Below are 18,713 nucleotides of genomic sequence, written 5' to 3'. Positions count from 1 at the left end.
ACATACTAGAATCATTCTAATGGGTAATGACATATGTCCCTAGGGGTCCTAGGATCCCTAGGGACATATTAGAATCGTTCTTATGGGTCAAAGGGGGTGATAGGTTGACTTATGACCACCTTCAACCCATTACATGATGACATATGTTGCTAGGGGTCCCAAGGGGTCCTAGGACCCCTAGGGAAATATTAGAATCATTCTTATTAGAAAAAGGGGGTCATAGGTTGACCTACGACTTCCTTCGACCCATTAAATGATGACATATGCCCCTAGGAACATATTTGAAACGTTCTTGTGGGTCAAAGAGAGTCATAGGTAGACATATGACCCCTTTCAACCCATTACATGATGACATATGTCCCCAGGGATCCTAGGACCCCTCGGGACATATTAGAATCATTCGTGTGGGTCAAAGGGGGTCATAGGTTTACATATGACCCCTTTCGACCCATTAAATGATAACATATATCCCTACAGGTCCTAGGACCCCTATAGACATATTAGAATCATGGTTATGGGTCAAAGGGGGTCATAGGTTGAACTATGACCCCCTTCGACCCATTACATGATGACATATGTTCCTATGGGTGCTAGGCCCCCTAAGGACATATTAGAATATTTCATATGGGTCAAAGGGGGTCATAAGTTGACCTATGACCCCCTTCGATCGATTAAATGATGGCATATGTCCCTAGGGGTCCTAGGACCCCTAGAGACATATTACAATTGTTCTATCCAAACGATTCCATGAGTTCGAAATGCTTGAATGCTGGCTTAGAGCTCCCTATCCATGGAGTGCAAGAGAGTATATTTCAAGAATAAAAAGGCTCTTAGATGAGCCTTAGAGATACTCTTCTTGCTAGTAAACCATGCAATGGGAGGTTCCAAAGACAAGATGCAAGAATGCAAATGTCCCAAGGAGTTCCTCAAGAATGCAATGCAAATGAAAATTAAGCTAGAATGAGATGCAAATTGGAGCTATGCTAAAACATGTATGAGAGTGTTACAATACCATTATTAAGCTATGTGAGATTAAGCTATATGTAAAAATAAAAGCTAAGCTAAGCTAGAATGCCATGATGCCATAGATGAGAGAATGTAGACAAGAAATAGAAGTTCTCCACAAAGCTCCAAAGAAACCTATTAGAAAACCTGCAGCATAACAATATTCAAAATGAGGATTCATTGAGGGGGAAAGCTCTCTCCCTTTTAAAGATGTATGGATGGTAGAGATCAAGATGAAGATGGTGGATGATCAACGGTGGAATTCAAAAAGAGGAGTGATCCATGTGCACACACAAGTCAACCAATAGAATATAAGTTGACTTGTCATATAAGACAAAAGTCACAAAGCCTTTCCTTTTAATTGCAAAATAAAAAAAGGACTTTATGTGTGCACTTTAAGTGGGTTAGAAGAATGGGGTGTTTTATTTAATTAAAAGGGGACATGTTCTTTTAATCAAATAATGAACTTAGGATAGCATAGTCAAACTATAGGTTATAATCAAATAAATTGATTATTAGCAATCTGGTCTAAATAAATGATTAAATTAATTTAGCCAAAATGCTGAGAAGGGGGCTAATAGTCTAGATGACCATTTTTAGGTGATTACACCTATGACCCCTAAGAACATATTAGAATCATTCTAATGGGTCAAAGGGGGTCATAGGTCACTATGACCCCCCTTGACCCATTACATGACGACATTTATCCCTAGGGGTCCTAGGACCCCTAGGGACATATTAGAATCATTCTTATTGGTCAAAGGGGGTCATAGGTCCCTTCGACACATTAAATGATGACATATGTTTTCTTGTGGGTCAAAGGAGGTCCTAGGTTGACCTATGACCCCTTTCAACCGATTAAATGATGACATATGTCCCTACGAGTTCTAGGACCCCTAATGACATATTAGAATCATTCTTGTAAGTCAAATAGAGTCATAGGTTGACCTATGACTCTCTTCGACCCATTAAACGATGACATATGTCCCTAGGGGTCATAGGACCACTAGGGACATATTACAATCATTGTAATGGGTCCTTTCGACCCATTACATGATGACATATGTCCCTAGGGGTTCTAAGACCCCTTGAGACATATTAGAATTGTTCTTATGGGTCAAAGGGGGTCATAAGATGACTTATGACCCCCTTCGACCACTAGGGATCCTAGGACTCCTAAGGACATATTAGAATGCTTCATATGGGTCAAATGGGGTCATAGGTTGACTTATGACCTATGACCCCCTTCAACCTATTACATGACGACATATGTCCCTAGGGGTCTTAGGACCCTTAGCGACATATTAGTATGCTTCATATGGGTCAAAGGGGGTCATAAATTCTTTCGACGCATTACATGACGACATATGTCCCGAGGGGTCCTAGGACCCCTAGGGACATATTATAATCGTTCTTATGGGTCAAAGTGGGTCATAGGTTGACCTATGACCCCCTTCAACCCATTACATTATGACATATGTCCGTAGGTGTCCTAAGACCCCTAAGGACGTATTAGAATTGTTCTTATGGGTCAAAGAGGGGCGTAGGTTGACCTATGACACCCTTCGACCCATTACATGGTGACATATGTCTCTAGAGGTTCTAAGACCCCAAAAGACATATTAGAATCATTCTCGTGGGTCAAAGGGTGTCATAGGTTGACCATTGACCCCCTTCGACTCATTAAATGATGACATATGTCCCTAGGGGTCCTAGGACATGTAGAGACATATTAGAATCATTCTAATGGGTCAAAGTGGGTCATAAGGTGACCTATGAACTGCTTTGAACCATTAAATGATGACATATGTTCCTAGGGGTCCTAGGACCCCTAGGTACATATTAGAATCGTTCTTATGGGTCAGAAGGGGTCATAAGTTTTTGACCCGTTCGACCCATTACATGATACATATGTCCCTAGGGGTCTTAGGACCCCTAGCATCATATTAGAATAATTCTTATTGGTCAAAGGGGGTCATAGGTTGACCTTTGACCCCCTTTGACCCATTACATGATGACATATGTCCCTAGGGTCGTAGGACCCCTTGGGACATATTAGAATTGTTCTTATGAGTCAAATGGGGTCATAGGTTGACGTATGACCCCCTTCAACCCATTACATGAGGACATATGTTTGTAGGGGTCCTACGACCCCTAGGGACATATTAGAATCAGTGTTGTGGGTCAAAGAGGGTCATAGGTTGACCTATGACCCCCTTCGGCCTATTAAATAATGACATATGTCCCTAGTGATCCTAAGACCCCTAGGGACATATTAGAATCATTCTAATGTGTCAAAGGGGGTCATAGGGTGACCTATAAGACCCTTCGTCCCATTACATGATTACATAACATATTAGAATCATTCTTATGGGTCAAAGAGGGTCATAGGTTGACTTATGACCCCCTTCATCCCATTACATGATGACATATGTCCCTAGGGGTTCTAGGACCCCTAGGGTCATATTAGAATCATTCATATTGCTTAAAGGGAGTCATAGGTTGACCAATGACCCCCTTCGATCCATTAAATGATGACATATGGCCCTAGGGGTCCTAGAACCCCTAGAGACATATTACAATCATTCTTATGGGTCAAAGGGGGTCATAGGTTGACCTATCACCCCCTTCGACCCATTACATGATGACATATATCTTTAGAGGTCCTAGGACCCTTAGGGACATATTAGATTCATTCTTGTGGGTCAAAGGGGATCATAGGTTGACCTATGACCTCCTTCGTCCTATTAAATGATGACATATGTCCCTAGGGGTCTTAGGACCCCTAGGGACATATTAGAATCATTATTATGAGTCAAAGGGGGTCATAGGTTGACCTATGACCTCCTTCGACCTATTACGTGATGACATATGTCCTTATAGGTCCTAGGACCCCTAGGGACATATTAGAATGCTTCATGTGGGTCAAAGGGGGTCATAGGTTGAGCTATGCCCCTTTTGACCAATTAAATGATGACATATGTCTCTAGAGGTCTTAAGACCTCTAGGGACATATTAGAATCATTCTTATGGGTCAAAAGGTGTCATAGGGTGACCTATGACCCCTTTCGACCCATTACATGATGACATATGTCGCTAGGGGACCTAGGAGACTTAGGGACATATTATAATCATTCTTATGGGTCCTTCGACCCATTACATAATGACATATGTCCATAGGGGTCCTAAGACCCCAAGGGACATATTTGAATCGTTCTTATGGGTCAAAGGGTGTCATAGGTTGACCGATGACCCCCTTTGACCCATTACATGATGACATATGTCCATAGGGGTTCTAAGACCCCTAGGGACATACTAGAATCATTTTTGTGGGTCAATGGAGGTCATAGGGTGACGTATGACCCCCTTCGACCCATTTTATAATGACATATGTCCCTAGGGGTCCTAGGGACATATCAGAATCGTTCTTATGGGTCAAGGGGGTCATAGGTCCCTTCAACCCATTACATGACGACATATGTCCCTAGGGGTTATAGGACCCCTAGGTACATATTAGAATAATTCTTGTTGGTCAAAGGGGGTCATAGGTTGACCTATGACCCCTTTCGACCCATTAAATGATTACATATGTCCTTGGGGGTCCTAAGATCCATAGGGACATATTAGAATCGTTCTTATTGGTCAAAGGGGGTCATAGGTTGACTTATGACCCCCTTCGACCTATTAAATGATGATATATGTCCCTAGGGGTCGTACGACCCCTAGGGACATATTAGAATTATAATTTTGGGTCAAAGGGGGTCATAAGTTGAACTATGACCCCCTTCGTCCCATTAAATGATGACATATGTCCCTAGGGGTCCTAAGACCCTTATGGACATATTAGAATCATTCTTGTTAGTCAAAGGGGGTCATAGGTTGACCTATGACCCCTTTTGACCCATTAAATGATGACATATGTCCCTGGGGGTCCTAGGACCCCCAGGAACATATTATAATCATTTTAATGGGTCAAAGGGGGTCATAGGGTGACCTATGACTCCTTTCGATCCATTACATGACAACATATCTCCCCAAGACCCCTAGGGACATATTAGAATCATTCTTATGGGTCAAAGGGGGTCATAGGTTGACCTATGACCCCCTTCAACCCATTACGTGATGACATATATTTAGAATGCCTCATATAGGTCAAAGGGTGTCATAGGTTGACCTATAACCCCCTTCGTCCCATTGCATGATGACATATGTCTCTAGGGGTCCTAGGACCCCTAACAACATATTAGAATGCTTTATATTGGTCATAGGGGGTCATAGGTTGACCTATGATCCCCTTTGACCCATTAAATGATGACATATATCCCTAAGAGTCCTAGGACCCCTAGGGACATATAAGAATCGTTCTTAAAGGTCAAACCTATGACCCCCTTCGACCCATTATATGACGACATATGTCCCTAGGGGTCCTAGGACCCCTAAGGACATATTATAATCATTCTTATGGGTTAAAGCAGGTCATAAGTTGACCTATGACACTCTTGAACCCATTAAATGATGACATATGTCCTAAGACCCCTAGGGACATATTAGAATCATTTTATTGAGTCAAAGGGGGTCATTGGATGACCTATGACCCCCTTCGATCCATTACATCATGTCATATGTCCCTAGGGGTCCTAGGACCCCTAGGGACATATTAGAATCATTCTTGTGGGTCAAAGAGTGTCATAGGTTGACCTATGACCCCTTTCAACCCACTATATGATGACATATGTCCCTAGGGGTCCTAGCACCCCTAGAGACATATTAGAATCGTTGTTATGGGTCAAAGGGGGTCATAAGTTGTCCTATGACTCCCTTTGACAGATTACATGATGACATATGTTCAAATGGGTCGAAGGGGGTCATAGGTTGACCTATGACCCCATTCGACCCATTAAATGACAACATATATCTCTAGGGGTCCAAGGACCCATAGGGACATATTAGAATCATTCTTGTGGGTCAAAGGGGGTCATAGAGTGACCTATGACCCCTTTCGACCCATTACATGATGACATATGTCCTTAGGTGTCCTAGGACCCCCAAAGACATATTATAATCATTCTTATGGGTCAAAGGGGGTCATAGGTTGACCTATGAACCCCTTCAACCCATTACATGATGACATATGTCCGTAGGGGTCCTAAGACCCCTAGGGACATATTAGAATTATTCTTATGAGTCAAAGAGGGTCGTAGGTTGACCTATGTCACCCTTTGACCCATTACATGATGACATAAGTCCCTAGGGGTTCTAGGACCCCTAGGGACATATTAGAATCGTTCTTGTGGGTCAAAGGTGGTCATAGGTTGACCTATGACCCGATTCGACCTTTTAAATGACAACATATGTCCCTAAGGTTCTTAGGACCCCTAGGGACATATTACAATTGTTCTTGTGGGTCAAAGGGGGTCATAGGGTTACTTATGACCGCCTTCGACCCATTAAATGATGACATATGTCCCTAGGGGTCTTAGGACCCCTAGGGACATATTAGAAACGTTCTTCTGGGTCTTCAACCCACTAAATGATGACGTATGTCCATAGTGGTCCTAGGACGCCTATGGAGATATTAGAATCGTTCTTGTGGGTTAAAGGGGGTCATAGGTTGACCTATGACCCCCTTCGACCCATTAAATGATTATATATGTCCCTAGGGGTCTTAGGACCCCTAGGGACATATTAGAATCATTCTACTAGGTCAAAGTGGGTCGTAGGGTGACCTATGACCCCCTTCGACCCATTACATGATGACATATGTCCCTAGGTGTCCTAGGACCCCTAGGGATATATTAGAATCATTCTTATGGGTCAAAGGAGGTCATAGGTTCTTTTGACCCATTACATGATGACATATGCCCCTAGGGATCGTAGGACCCCTAGGGACATATTATAATTGTTCTTATGGGTCAAAGGAGGGCATAGGTTGACCTATGACCCCCTTTGATGCATTACATTATGACATATGTTCATAGGGGTCGTAGGACCCCTATGGACATATTAGAATCGTTCTTATGGGTCAAAGGGGGTCATAGGTTGACCTATGACCCTCTTCGACCCATTACATGATGGTATACGTCCTTAGGGGTTCTAGGACCCCTAGGTACATATTAGAATCATTCTTGTGGGTCAAAGGGGGTCATACGTTGACTTATGACCCCCTTTAACCCATTAAATGATGGCATATGTCGCTAGGGGTCCTAGGACCCCTAGGGACATATCAGAATCATTCTAATGGGTTAAAGAGGGTCATAGGTCCATTACATGATGACATATGTTCTTAGGGTTCCTAGGACCCTTAGGGACATATTAGAATTCTTCATATGGGTCAAAGGGGGTCATAGGTTGACCTATGACCCCCTTCGACCTGTTACATGACGACATATGTCCCTAGGTGTCCTAGGATCGCTAGGGACTTGTTAGAATTGTTCTTATGGGTCAAAGGGGGTCGTAGGGTGACCTAGGACCCCCTTCGACCCATTACATGTCAATATTATATTTAATAATTATATTATATTGTATATTTTAATATAATAATACTATGTTATTAGATTATATAACAATAATAATCATATATGTTAATAGATTATAGATTTAATAATAATAATAATAACAATATATATTATTATATAGAATAATTTTGCCATAAAATACTATTATATATATTTAATAATAATAATATAGATTATATATATCACTATATTATATTTAAAACTATATTATATTTAATAATAATAATCGTATATATTAGTATAATTTAATAGTAATTAAAATATTAATGTTCACATTGTCACGAAATATATAATTTCTTCTAAAATTGTCTAAAGTTATTGTTTTATGTTCATTTCTGTTTAAATTTGTTTCCCTCCATATTTAAAATTGAAAAAAATTGCCTTTTGAAATTTCTCACCAAATAGGCATTGGAAGTCATTGAGCCTAATTGGATATCTGATTAGGCTTGGTGTTTACCAACCTTGCCGGGTCAACCCAAAAACCGTGTTTGAGGAGGGTTTTAGTGACACTTAGACTTTGGGTAGCCATCTCGCAATGTTATTTTGATCGAAATTGAATGAAATGAAAAGGGTTTTTTAATATCACTCTCGAGATTCCATTGATATTATTTATGTCAAATTCTGAGTTCGATAAGTATTTATTAGTTAATTATCAATGAAGATTATTGTAAATTTCTGATTGACATACTGATTGAAAAATAGCTATAACTTTCAAACGGTATAACATTTTTTAACTCTAAAAGCTGCGTCACATTCTATGCTTCGCCTAGTATAAGAATTTTTTTTTTAAAAAAATTGGTAAAATTTTCTATTAGTTAAGGTGGTCAAACAGGGGATTTTTTTCTGAAAATGTTGTGGTAGAAAATTCATATTTAATTATTTATTTGGAATAAAAATACCAAAAGTTATGCGTCACATCCTGGCATGAGTCTACTTTTTATATCTATAATTATATTTAAAAAAATTATCATTTGGTTTTGATCAAGGTGGTCAGACATACACCTACTTTTTATTTTCGCCCTAAAATTTTTGTAGTATTGCATTAAAATCCAAACTTTTGACCAATCAATTATTTTTTTCTCTTGATAAAACCTAGTATTTTAGAAACTACATTCAATTTCCTATAGATTATTTTCTTACAACTTTTTGATATAAAGTCCATAACCACTTTCAAATTATGTGTCAAGTTGACATAACCCTGATTTGCTGATTTTTCACTGCCACTTAAGGCCATAGTTTGGTACACCATGATCCTACACATACCTATAACTCAACTAAGTTATATGACATAACAAAGCAAAGTCAGTTTGGCAGCTAGTTCTAACCAAGCTTCACAATGTATAGTTCATGTCGTGTTCAAGTTTGAAGATTGAACCGAGTTTATTTCACCTACCATAGTATGGAGCATTTATGAGGCTCTAAAAGTTGAAATTTTTACAAAAGGTAAAATCGATGGCTTATTCTTTTACCGTGAATTTAGAGAGCAAACTGTGGAGAGTAATTTTGAACCTCTAAGTGATCCAAGAGAGAATTTGTTGTTGAGCTAAGTTGTAGGCAATTCTATTGATTATCAAGAGTTCTTCATTAACTAGGCATTATAGAAGCCTCATTAAACACAAAGATAAGGAAGGGTTCTGAAATTTTGGTTAAGAATGTAATTTGTGAAGCACCTAAAGTCAAATTGTACCCTACAATTGTTTAAAAGAAGGATCCCAAAGGATCACACTCAGTCATCCCTCTAAAGGTACTTCTAATTCATGATATAAGGACTTTTTATCACTATTCTATTCAAGAAATAGGTAATTTCGAGCTAGATCAGGCATACAATGCATTGTGTGGGAATGAAGCTTTGAAACCCGAACACAAGCATTTGGAAGTGAAGGGTTTGACCCACATCCTTCATATGCCAATGAACTTTCAAATTAAGTGGATTAGGTATATATTGAGCAGAGTCCATGACATGACCATCTAGCTTGAGTAATCGGTCAAGATTACCAAGAAGATGATCCACCCAGTAACAGGTTATCCCATGCTAGAAAAGTCTAAGACAACAAAAACCCTAGCTCGAGGAGAATTGACTATGAAAATCCTGGTTGAATGGGATGAACAAGGTATGAAGCTGAATAATGTTACTAATATGGAAATCAAAATTGGAATTCATGTCATTGCCCACAAGATCTACAGTTCAAGAAGACCTAATAGCATTCCATATGAGGTGGTTGACCTAGCATATAAAGATGTAAAGAACAACTTGTCATTTGACATTGCTGAGATACAACTCAGCCAAATCAACAAGAACATGGAGAGCATATGAGCATCCAAGAATAATCCATGTAAGTTTGGCTCACTTCTGATATGTTTATTTTTCTATGTGCAAAAATTCTCTCCATCCATGGGAAATGTTGTATGGAGGAAGGAAAAACTTGTGTTATACCAGATCAATGATTTCATTAGTGAAATGGGTGAAATTTTTGATGGCATCATGTTGCATATTTTGAGAACCTCAAGGAGAAGATGCAAAATAAGTTTAGAATCCCCAAGAAATTGGTTGATGATTATGAGCAAGACATCCATTTCCTATTTGACTGTGACAAAGTCCACATTCAAGCAGTCAAGCCTAGGATTGCATGGATAAAACCATTAGCATATGAAGTCAACATTGATGACACTTGAGAGATATCATTGAAGCTCTTATCAATGAACTAGTGGATCCTAAGGCTACTTATTTTGGAACCTATAAAGAAGCCAAAACCAAATTATCACTTGAGATACAAATTCCTTAAATTTTGAAGAGAGGAAAGAAAAGGATAGAAAACCTTAAGAATAAATTTGGGAAGACAGATGTCTCTCTCATGCTTATCGAGGTTAAAGGTGATGATATAAAAGAAGAAGAAGAAGAGGAAAGTGAACATAAAGAAGAAGAGGAAAAGGAACCTCCAAAGAAGAAAGCAAAGACACCATCAATAAAATCTACAAGGTCTTCTACATATATGATTACTACCACCAAGCCTAGGAAGTCAAGAGGGAAATTGAGGCTTGATGATGACGATGATGATGATAAAGATAACACACTAATAATATCACTAAGGAAGCCCTCCAATCCTTTGAGAAATAACTGAAATCAATAAGGGAAGGAAGTGGAATGGTAGGATTCAAATTCTTCAAATATGAATCCAGAAATAAGGAGCAGAAATAGATAGAAGATGCACATTAGTAGAGAAAATGGCCAAATGGAAGTATGACCCCACAGAACTAAAAAGGCATGCTCCTAATACCCTAATAAAGGTTGTTTCTCACCACTGGAATAATGTAGTCAAAACAAAGAAGGACATCAGAGAAAAAGCTCCGAGGAAGCTAATGCTAAATCTCTCTGAGAAGGAAATAAAGGAGGCATTGTCAAAGTATGAATACAAACAAATTCCTAGATTCAAATAATTTCATATTCTATCAAATAAAGTTGAAGATGTTGTACAGACCACATCCAATATGTGGAAAAATATTTTTTATTTGAATGATAAGAAGGAAGAGGAAGTTTTACCAGAGGTTTAGGACATTTAAGAATCTGATCCTAAGACAATTGCAAAAGTCATGACATCTCTTCCAATCTCTCTTTAAGCAAAGAACTTGTCCCATCAAGCTCTAAGTTAATCAAGGTAACACTTGATCTACAGTCTATTGAGTTTAACATAGTTCAACAAAGCGGTGAAGAGAAGGAAGAAAAAGAAAAAGAAATTACACCTTCACTGAGTGTAGGTAAGGCAAAAGAGGAGAAAGGAAATCCTTCATCCACCTAGCAATAGGCTCTAACTACTCCCATGGAAAGCCTAATCAAGAAACAACCTATCAAAGATGAGGACACTCCTGAAAAGGAAGATAAAGAAGACAAGCTTCTACCGAGCAATGAAGAAAAGAGTGATGAAGGAAAAGGGAAATAAATAATACCTTCATCAAGTGTCAAGGTCAAAGGAAAAGAAAATAATATTGATGATATTAACCTAGATGAAGAGATTTTGATTCCAAATTGGGACCAATCTAATATTTTTGCTGGACAAATGGATATAATGGATGAACCTTGGAAGAAAAGAGCCAAGCAGCAAAAGCTAAGAGCAAAAAGGGACATAAGCAAAGTCCTTGAGGATATTAAAGACGTATTTTTGGATACATTGTCTATAGAGGTAAATGAAAAAGTCCCCATCATTGAATAATTAGTTTAAAGTGTACATAAGTTCAATGAAAACATTGATGGTTAGGAAAAACTTCTTGTAAAGGTAGAAAGGAAGTTTGAAAGTAAAGTTCTAGAAAATGTAGCATAGAAAATTGCCATTGACCAAGTAGAGTTATCCACTCTTATTGCTACATTGGAGAATGTTGTAAATAATGTTGTATCCTTATTTGTAAAATTGAGTGAGATAACAAAATTTACCAAGGAAATCAAGGATAAACTGGCTAAGATTGATATGGACTTGAAGGCTAGTGCTAGTCAGTTGGCACTTAACCTGAGTTCCAACTCAACTCATTTTTATAAAGTCAATTTTTTTACAAATCTACAGGTAGAACTCTTAAGGGAAGAGGCCAAATTAAGGGCAACCGTGACATGCATTCAAAGTATAATGCTTCCCCATATGGATATTATGCATAAGAGAATTGAACATGCAAAGACACTAATCAAAGACACAAACCTTTTAGTGGTAGAGCATATGATGGAGTTACCAGTTGAGCTTCAAGTAGAACTACACATCTTAAAGGTATTGAAAGATAATTGGGATGAGACTATGTCTTTGATTTTGAAGGTGCATAATGATTTCATCTCTCATTTTGGCCTTACCTTGTAAATTTTGGCATTTGTAACAAAAAAAGCGGGAAATGTATATAGAGAAGGAAATATGCTTATATGAACAAAGGGGGGAAAATGTATAGAATAAGAATTGTTTAAATAATATGTAAAAAGGAGATAAACAAAAGTAATTTTTGAAAAATAAAAAATAGATAATTGTAACTGAGTTGCAGAATTTTCAATCGAAATCGAGTTGCAAAATATAACACATGCAAAGGGGGAGATTGACTGAAAGATTTTGTGCATGACAATTATTTTTGTCATTGATGCCAAATGGGGAGATTGTTGACCCTATGGCAAGAGATATTGTCAATTAGTGCCAAAACATGTATTCATCATGGGAAGTTGGTTAGTGCTACAACTGAGCTTTCCCCTAGGAAGTAGGCACCAAGTAGACGAATGTTAACCAAGCTCCAGTATGAACTGAGTTAGTAGTGTCAATCGAGCTCTAGTGTAAACCAAGTAGCCAAGCACTTATAGTTTGAGAATGAGAAAAAAGAAAGAAAAAGTAGTTTGAATTGAGCCATAAATGTTTGCTAAGTGATCAATGTGAACCAAGCATCCAGTGTCAACCGAGTAGCCCTGGAGTTTCCAGAGTATCAACATATCACCCGAGTAATCTATTGGACCTGAGTATCAACATTGAGCGGACTTGGTAATTATTTTTGAAACTATTGGAGCTAACCTTATGTAGAGTTACTATTTGGATCGATATATATGGTAGATATCATGTTTCATCCAAATAATCATGGAAATATATCATTCATTATCATAAGCGAATATGGATAACGAAAGAGTAGATTGATTAGGAGGCTACTGAGTAGTACAAAGGAAAAGTAGAGACTCATTTATCACACTCAGGTGATCATTATATTATTCAAAGGATCTTCATCAGCAGAAAAAGTTGTAAAGCAAAGATCAACATGTTGATTCATCCTAATAGGTGTATTAGTCTCTCAAATCCTCTAACTAGGTGGACCAATATTTCTTGCAAAATCTCTTAATTGAGTGCATACTTCATTGTATTGTATAAATCCTTTCACAAGGTGGACCTATAAGTCCTACTTACTCTTAATTGAGTAGATCACTAGAAGTGATCAATTGTAAGACCTAACAAGTCAACTTTATTATTGTAGTAGTGAAGCATTGTGGGTGTCATTTTCACCCCAATTTTACCTTCTCCTTGGAGGGTTTCTAGGTTACCAAATATTGTGCCAAAATGTTATGGTGTTGTTTATTTTATTGCTTTATGTTCCATGCATGCAAGTAATTAGATAATCTAATAAAGTGGGATTAAGAGAAAAAAGTTATAAGTGGTTTGTGGTTCACCCCCTCCAAGTCACACAGTCATCATTACATTCATAGCTTTTCTATTTTATTGAAGGATATTATTATTTTTTAATTAATAAAATTTATGTAACAATTATTTTTATTAATTAAAAAATAGAAAAAAAAATATTTTTTCTTTTATTGATAAAAGAACAATTAAATTAAGGAAAAAAAACTTGTTATACTATCATTATCGAGAAAACATACAAACTTTTCTATACTATCATTTTACTTATAGTTTTAATACTTGTTTCAATTATAAGATATGTTTTTTACCCAACAAAAATGTAACTTTTGAGTTTTATACAATTAATTTTATTCATTATGTTATTATTTTATACAATATTATTGTTTATTTTATGGAGAAAAATATAGGTTTTAGGTTTCATACAATTTATTTATTTATTATGTTATTATTTTATGCAATATTATTATTTATTTTAATTTTTAAATTGATTAATATAAAAATTAGTAAGGATTATTTTTTTAAATAAAAATAGCAAATAAGAGTTGTTTCAAATAAAATTAAAAATATATAATGTTGAACGTTGTTAACTTAATGTGAACATATTTTTCGATTGTTGCAAAAAAATTTGGTAAATCCCACATTAAACGCCAATCACTAATGAAATTATTTTTAAATATAATTCAACGAGAATAAAATAAATTATAATTAATATTCAATTTATTTAAGCAAACTAAGACTTTAAAAAATAATTGAAATAGACTTAAAAATATTAGTTGATTATATTTAATTTATCATATATGAATAAAATGATCATCTAGAAAAACTCTCCCTAAAAAATCTATTATTAAAAATTAATAGAAAAATAACAAACTAAATTAATTATAAATAATATTTAAATTGTATAAATAAAGCAAAAATTTATAACAAACTAAAAACTATATCAATTTTAAAAACTAAAAATTAAACTAATTTAAAAATAAACAAAATCAATTTTAAAAACTAAATCAATTAACAAATAAAATTTAATTTAATTTTTAAAATTTTAAAATGTCTATCATCTTGCATAGTTTCATTCTTGAAGAAGATGATTTGTATACCATTTTTACCTTTTTTCTACATCAATTATATAAATAATTTTACAAAGTGATAAGAATGGAGTCATATCTCACAAACCCACAAGTCCATATATAAGATTTTGATTGATTTATTCAATTCACAAATATTAATAACACAAATTTTAATTAATAAATTATATATATAAATATATATATAACTCAACAAACTTAAATGACATAAAGAAAATAAACTTGAAAAAAATAGAAGTTTATGTTTTTTTTAAAGAACTCTATCATTTACCAAAAACTATCATTGAAAGAAATTATCAAAGACATTCTTAAAAATCTTTAATACTAAATAATAAACAAAGAGTAAAACTTCGTAACATTAAATCGTTTAATTGAGCTCCATAACTAATATGTTACAAATACTGAAAACACTTAAAATTAAATAAATAAATAAATTAGGCCCCGTTTGGTTGGGGAAGATGATTTTTTGACATAACCAGGTTATCTTATAACCAGGTTTTCGAAAACCTGGTTTTGCGGTTTGGAAAGCCAATGGTCCGTTTGGTTGACACGGAAGATGAATATACTGTAAACCCCACAATATTATTTAAAAAACTGTCATAAAATTCAAAACCTGGTTTTAATTTCGAATTCCACCTTTTTGTTGGAAGAAACTTCTTCCAATTTTTGACCAAAGTTGGAAGATGAAATTGAAAACCAGGTTATAATTTTAACCAACCAAACACCAAAGTTTTTTTGCAAAACCTGGTTTTGCCTCTGATAACCCGGTTTTGGCCCTCATCTTCCAGCAACCAAACGGGGCCTTAGTATACATTGTTAATCAATAAAGTCAAGGTAATTCAATAAATATATATCCCTCGATCATATCTCATCCAGTACAAGCGAGTTCTTACATAAATATGCATATATCCTTGCTGTGAAATGTTGAAATGCAAACCCCTCTCACGATCTCCACCTGTGTATGGCAAACTGAACAAACATTCCCACCCCTTCAATTCCTGTGACAAATCTGTTGAAAATTCTACCGCAGTAACACCATTCTCCTTCCTCTCCTCTGCCATACCTTCTTCGACACTTAACCTGAACAGCTTCAGTTCATCACCACATTGGAGGAAACAATGTAATCCTTTCAAGGATTCCCCATCGTAATCATCTCTGAATACCAACAAGTATTTCAGACCTGACGAACCAGACTCATCGAATTTCGCCAATGAATAATCACATGCAGTAAACCGCTTGTACAGATAATTCCAGCAGGAGTGTTCATCATATTGTAGGGCTCATTTTCCGTTGCACCAAAAGCCATGACTGTTAGTGAACATGGAACACCACATAATTAACCACCTGTGGGCAGGGGAGCACGTCGCATCACCCAACAATCTCCCCCTCGACGCGCATATCAGGTGCTTACGCAGGTCAGAAAGGCACCGGGGAGATTTGAACTCATGACTAGGCCAAAACCAAGCTCTGATACCAATTGTAGAGCCCATTTGCCGTTGCACCAAAAGCCATGACTGTTAGTGAACATGGAACACCACATAATTAATCACCTGTAGACAGGGGAGCGCGTCGCATCACCCAACACATATATCACAAGGTACTTTGGAGGCTTCGATTCATCATCTGGCATCTTTTGCAGAGCGCTCAGAAGAGAATCAGAGGAAATATTATGCCATTGGAGTACTTCTTCTTCTTGTTCTTCATGAAAGAGCTGCCAAACAGAGCAATTTTTTTCCTCTACTGAAAAAGAGGAAACTGTTGTATTCAGTGAAGGCATCGAGAAAACAGATAAGTAATTGTAGGGAGAAGGAAGGAAGGAGTGCGTGCAAATGCATGTGGAGATTCCATCTGGACCAGTGGTGGCATACAGAGAATCAATTAGTTTTCTCTCGGCTAATGCCAATGGAGGGAGATTCTGCCATTTCACGAACCCATTTGTGAAATCAATCATTTTCACATGACAAACATTATTTTCTTCACCATCAAGCATTAGATAGTATATACGCTCATCAGTGACTAAAATCTTGAAGAGGGAAGAGCAAGGAATGTTTCTTAAAAGGGAGAGATGTCTCACAGTGCCCTCTTGAAGAACCTTCAGAACCAAACGCTTTCCTCCAAATGGAGCATGACTGTATATGATAACAGAGTTTCTCATTGCATCTTCTTTTGAATGATGGGGAAAACGATTTCGTCCTTTTGTGAGAGCTTTTCTCCATGCTGAACTGAGGATGATGAGTTTGGATCTGGTGTACCATGGCAATCTGGCCATGATTGGACCCAATGTTATCTCATCAGGAAGTCCAGGAAAAAATTCTGTGGGGCATCACAAATCAGAGAAAATCAAGTGACCATTGATTAGCATTCCATCTAAGAAATTTCTAGATTCGATTGTGTAACTTGTTTTTCTAACCAATATTTCAGATCATGATCCATCATTAAAAATAATAAAAAGAATGGAGTGCATAGATTTAATGATAGAAACAAAATTGCATAGAATTTAATACCTGAATCGCCTTCTCCGTTCATAGAGTTGGTGATGGAAACCTGTACATTTTTGCTTTGCCTCCTTACCATATTAGATATGCCCTGCATACTCAAGAAAACCAGTCAAAAAATAAAAGGCTCACAACTGCTTACATATGGCCATGCAGACTCTGGAAATTGTATGCATGTCGTGAATCTTTAAAAACAACTAAAAGCATATCTTCACAGATAATATTAAAAAGAACTGTGTCTTTAACAACTAGAAAGAACTGCCAATAGTGGCATGTTGTGATGGTTAAGTTGTTATATTGTTCAAGGTTCAAATCTCATGGGGATGAGGTCCCCTGTTTGTGGCCTCACTAGTTCATAGCTCCAGGTCAAAGTGTTTACCCTTCTTTAAAAATAAAAAATTAAAAAACTAGAAAGAACTAAATATTCATGCACAGAGAAAGAGTATATCTTTTTCCAAAAATTAGTGTGTTTTTATATATAGAAAGATAAAAGCAATCTAAAGTTAGATTCGTTGTATTTTAATTATAAATTAGAGGGAAATATGTCTTTAAATTCAAAGATTGTATATAAAAATTTAGATTAATCTAAATTCATAATTTTTTTATGTTAATAATGTTAAAAAAATTAATTAGGCAAGAATCTATACTACAATGGTAAGTCTCTCATGACTAGAGGTTAACAATTGTGATTATAGTTTACTAATTATTTAATATATTCAACATTATGAATCATTATATTCAGTGCTTACACCATAAAACATACATTTTATTGAGATGATATATAAATGATAGTTATATTCTGTATACAAGTAATAATGAAAAAACTCAAGTTAATAATGATTCTGTAAAATGTTATGTTTTCTAAATAGGTTGTATATAAGTGAAAAAGAAAGTGAGAATCATATAATTTTATCTATGCATGCATGCATCCATGTATCTATGTGTGATAAATAATGTACATATTTGATGCAACAAAATTGATTAGCAACTTTGATATTTTGATAGTATATATGTGATTAATAATGTTGCAAGTAGTAATCAGTCTTAGATTATGCTACGTTTTAACCTTCAATTTAATGAACTCGTTAATTTCTAGAACTAGGCAACAATTTTACATCTATGGTGAATGGCAATAGTGGAGGCAACTCCCCCACCAATGGAGTTCACATGATTGCATGCCTTCGACCTTTCACATTGGCCCAAATGATGGGTGACCAAGGGCTCCTATGTGATCTAAGCTAGACTCTGGCTCCATAATAAAGTGTGATATGATAGAGTTGTCTCTCCTTGATGTATTCATTGACAAAGCCACTAAAGCCTGGACTAGAGCTCTTGTAGGAAGGTTTCTCTTCTTCAAACTAGCTATAATGATGGTTAAGAGATAGATTATCTTGAGATGAAAAATTGCAAGATTTTTTAACTATTAGTGTCATGTTTGATGCCCTCTTCTTATTCTTGTTCAGTCCAGAGGAAGATCTCAAG

At 36.3% G+C, this 18,713-nt stretch overlaps 1 pseudogene; it reads right to left on the bottom strand.

The window, feature by feature from the left end:
• LOC149552959 (cytochrome P450 94A1 pseudogene) overlaps window positions 1–16,042 on the bottom strand; it is a 73,200-nt pseudogene extending 57,158 nt beyond the window's left edge.
• Window positions 16,043–18,713: the final 2,671 nt, after the last annotated feature.

Source organism: Cupressus sempervirens, chromosome 6, assembly GCF_028749045.1.
Source record: "Cupressus sempervirens isolate cs-2001-9-10 chromosome 6, ASM2874904v1, whole genome shotgun sequence".
NCBI classification, from domain to species: Eukaryota; Viridiplantae; Streptophyta; class Pinopsida; order Cupressales; family Cupressaceae; genus Cupressus; species Cupressus sempervirens.
The sequence above is the reverse complement of the archived record's forward strand: the minus strand, read 5'-3'. Positions and strand labels throughout refer to the sequence as shown.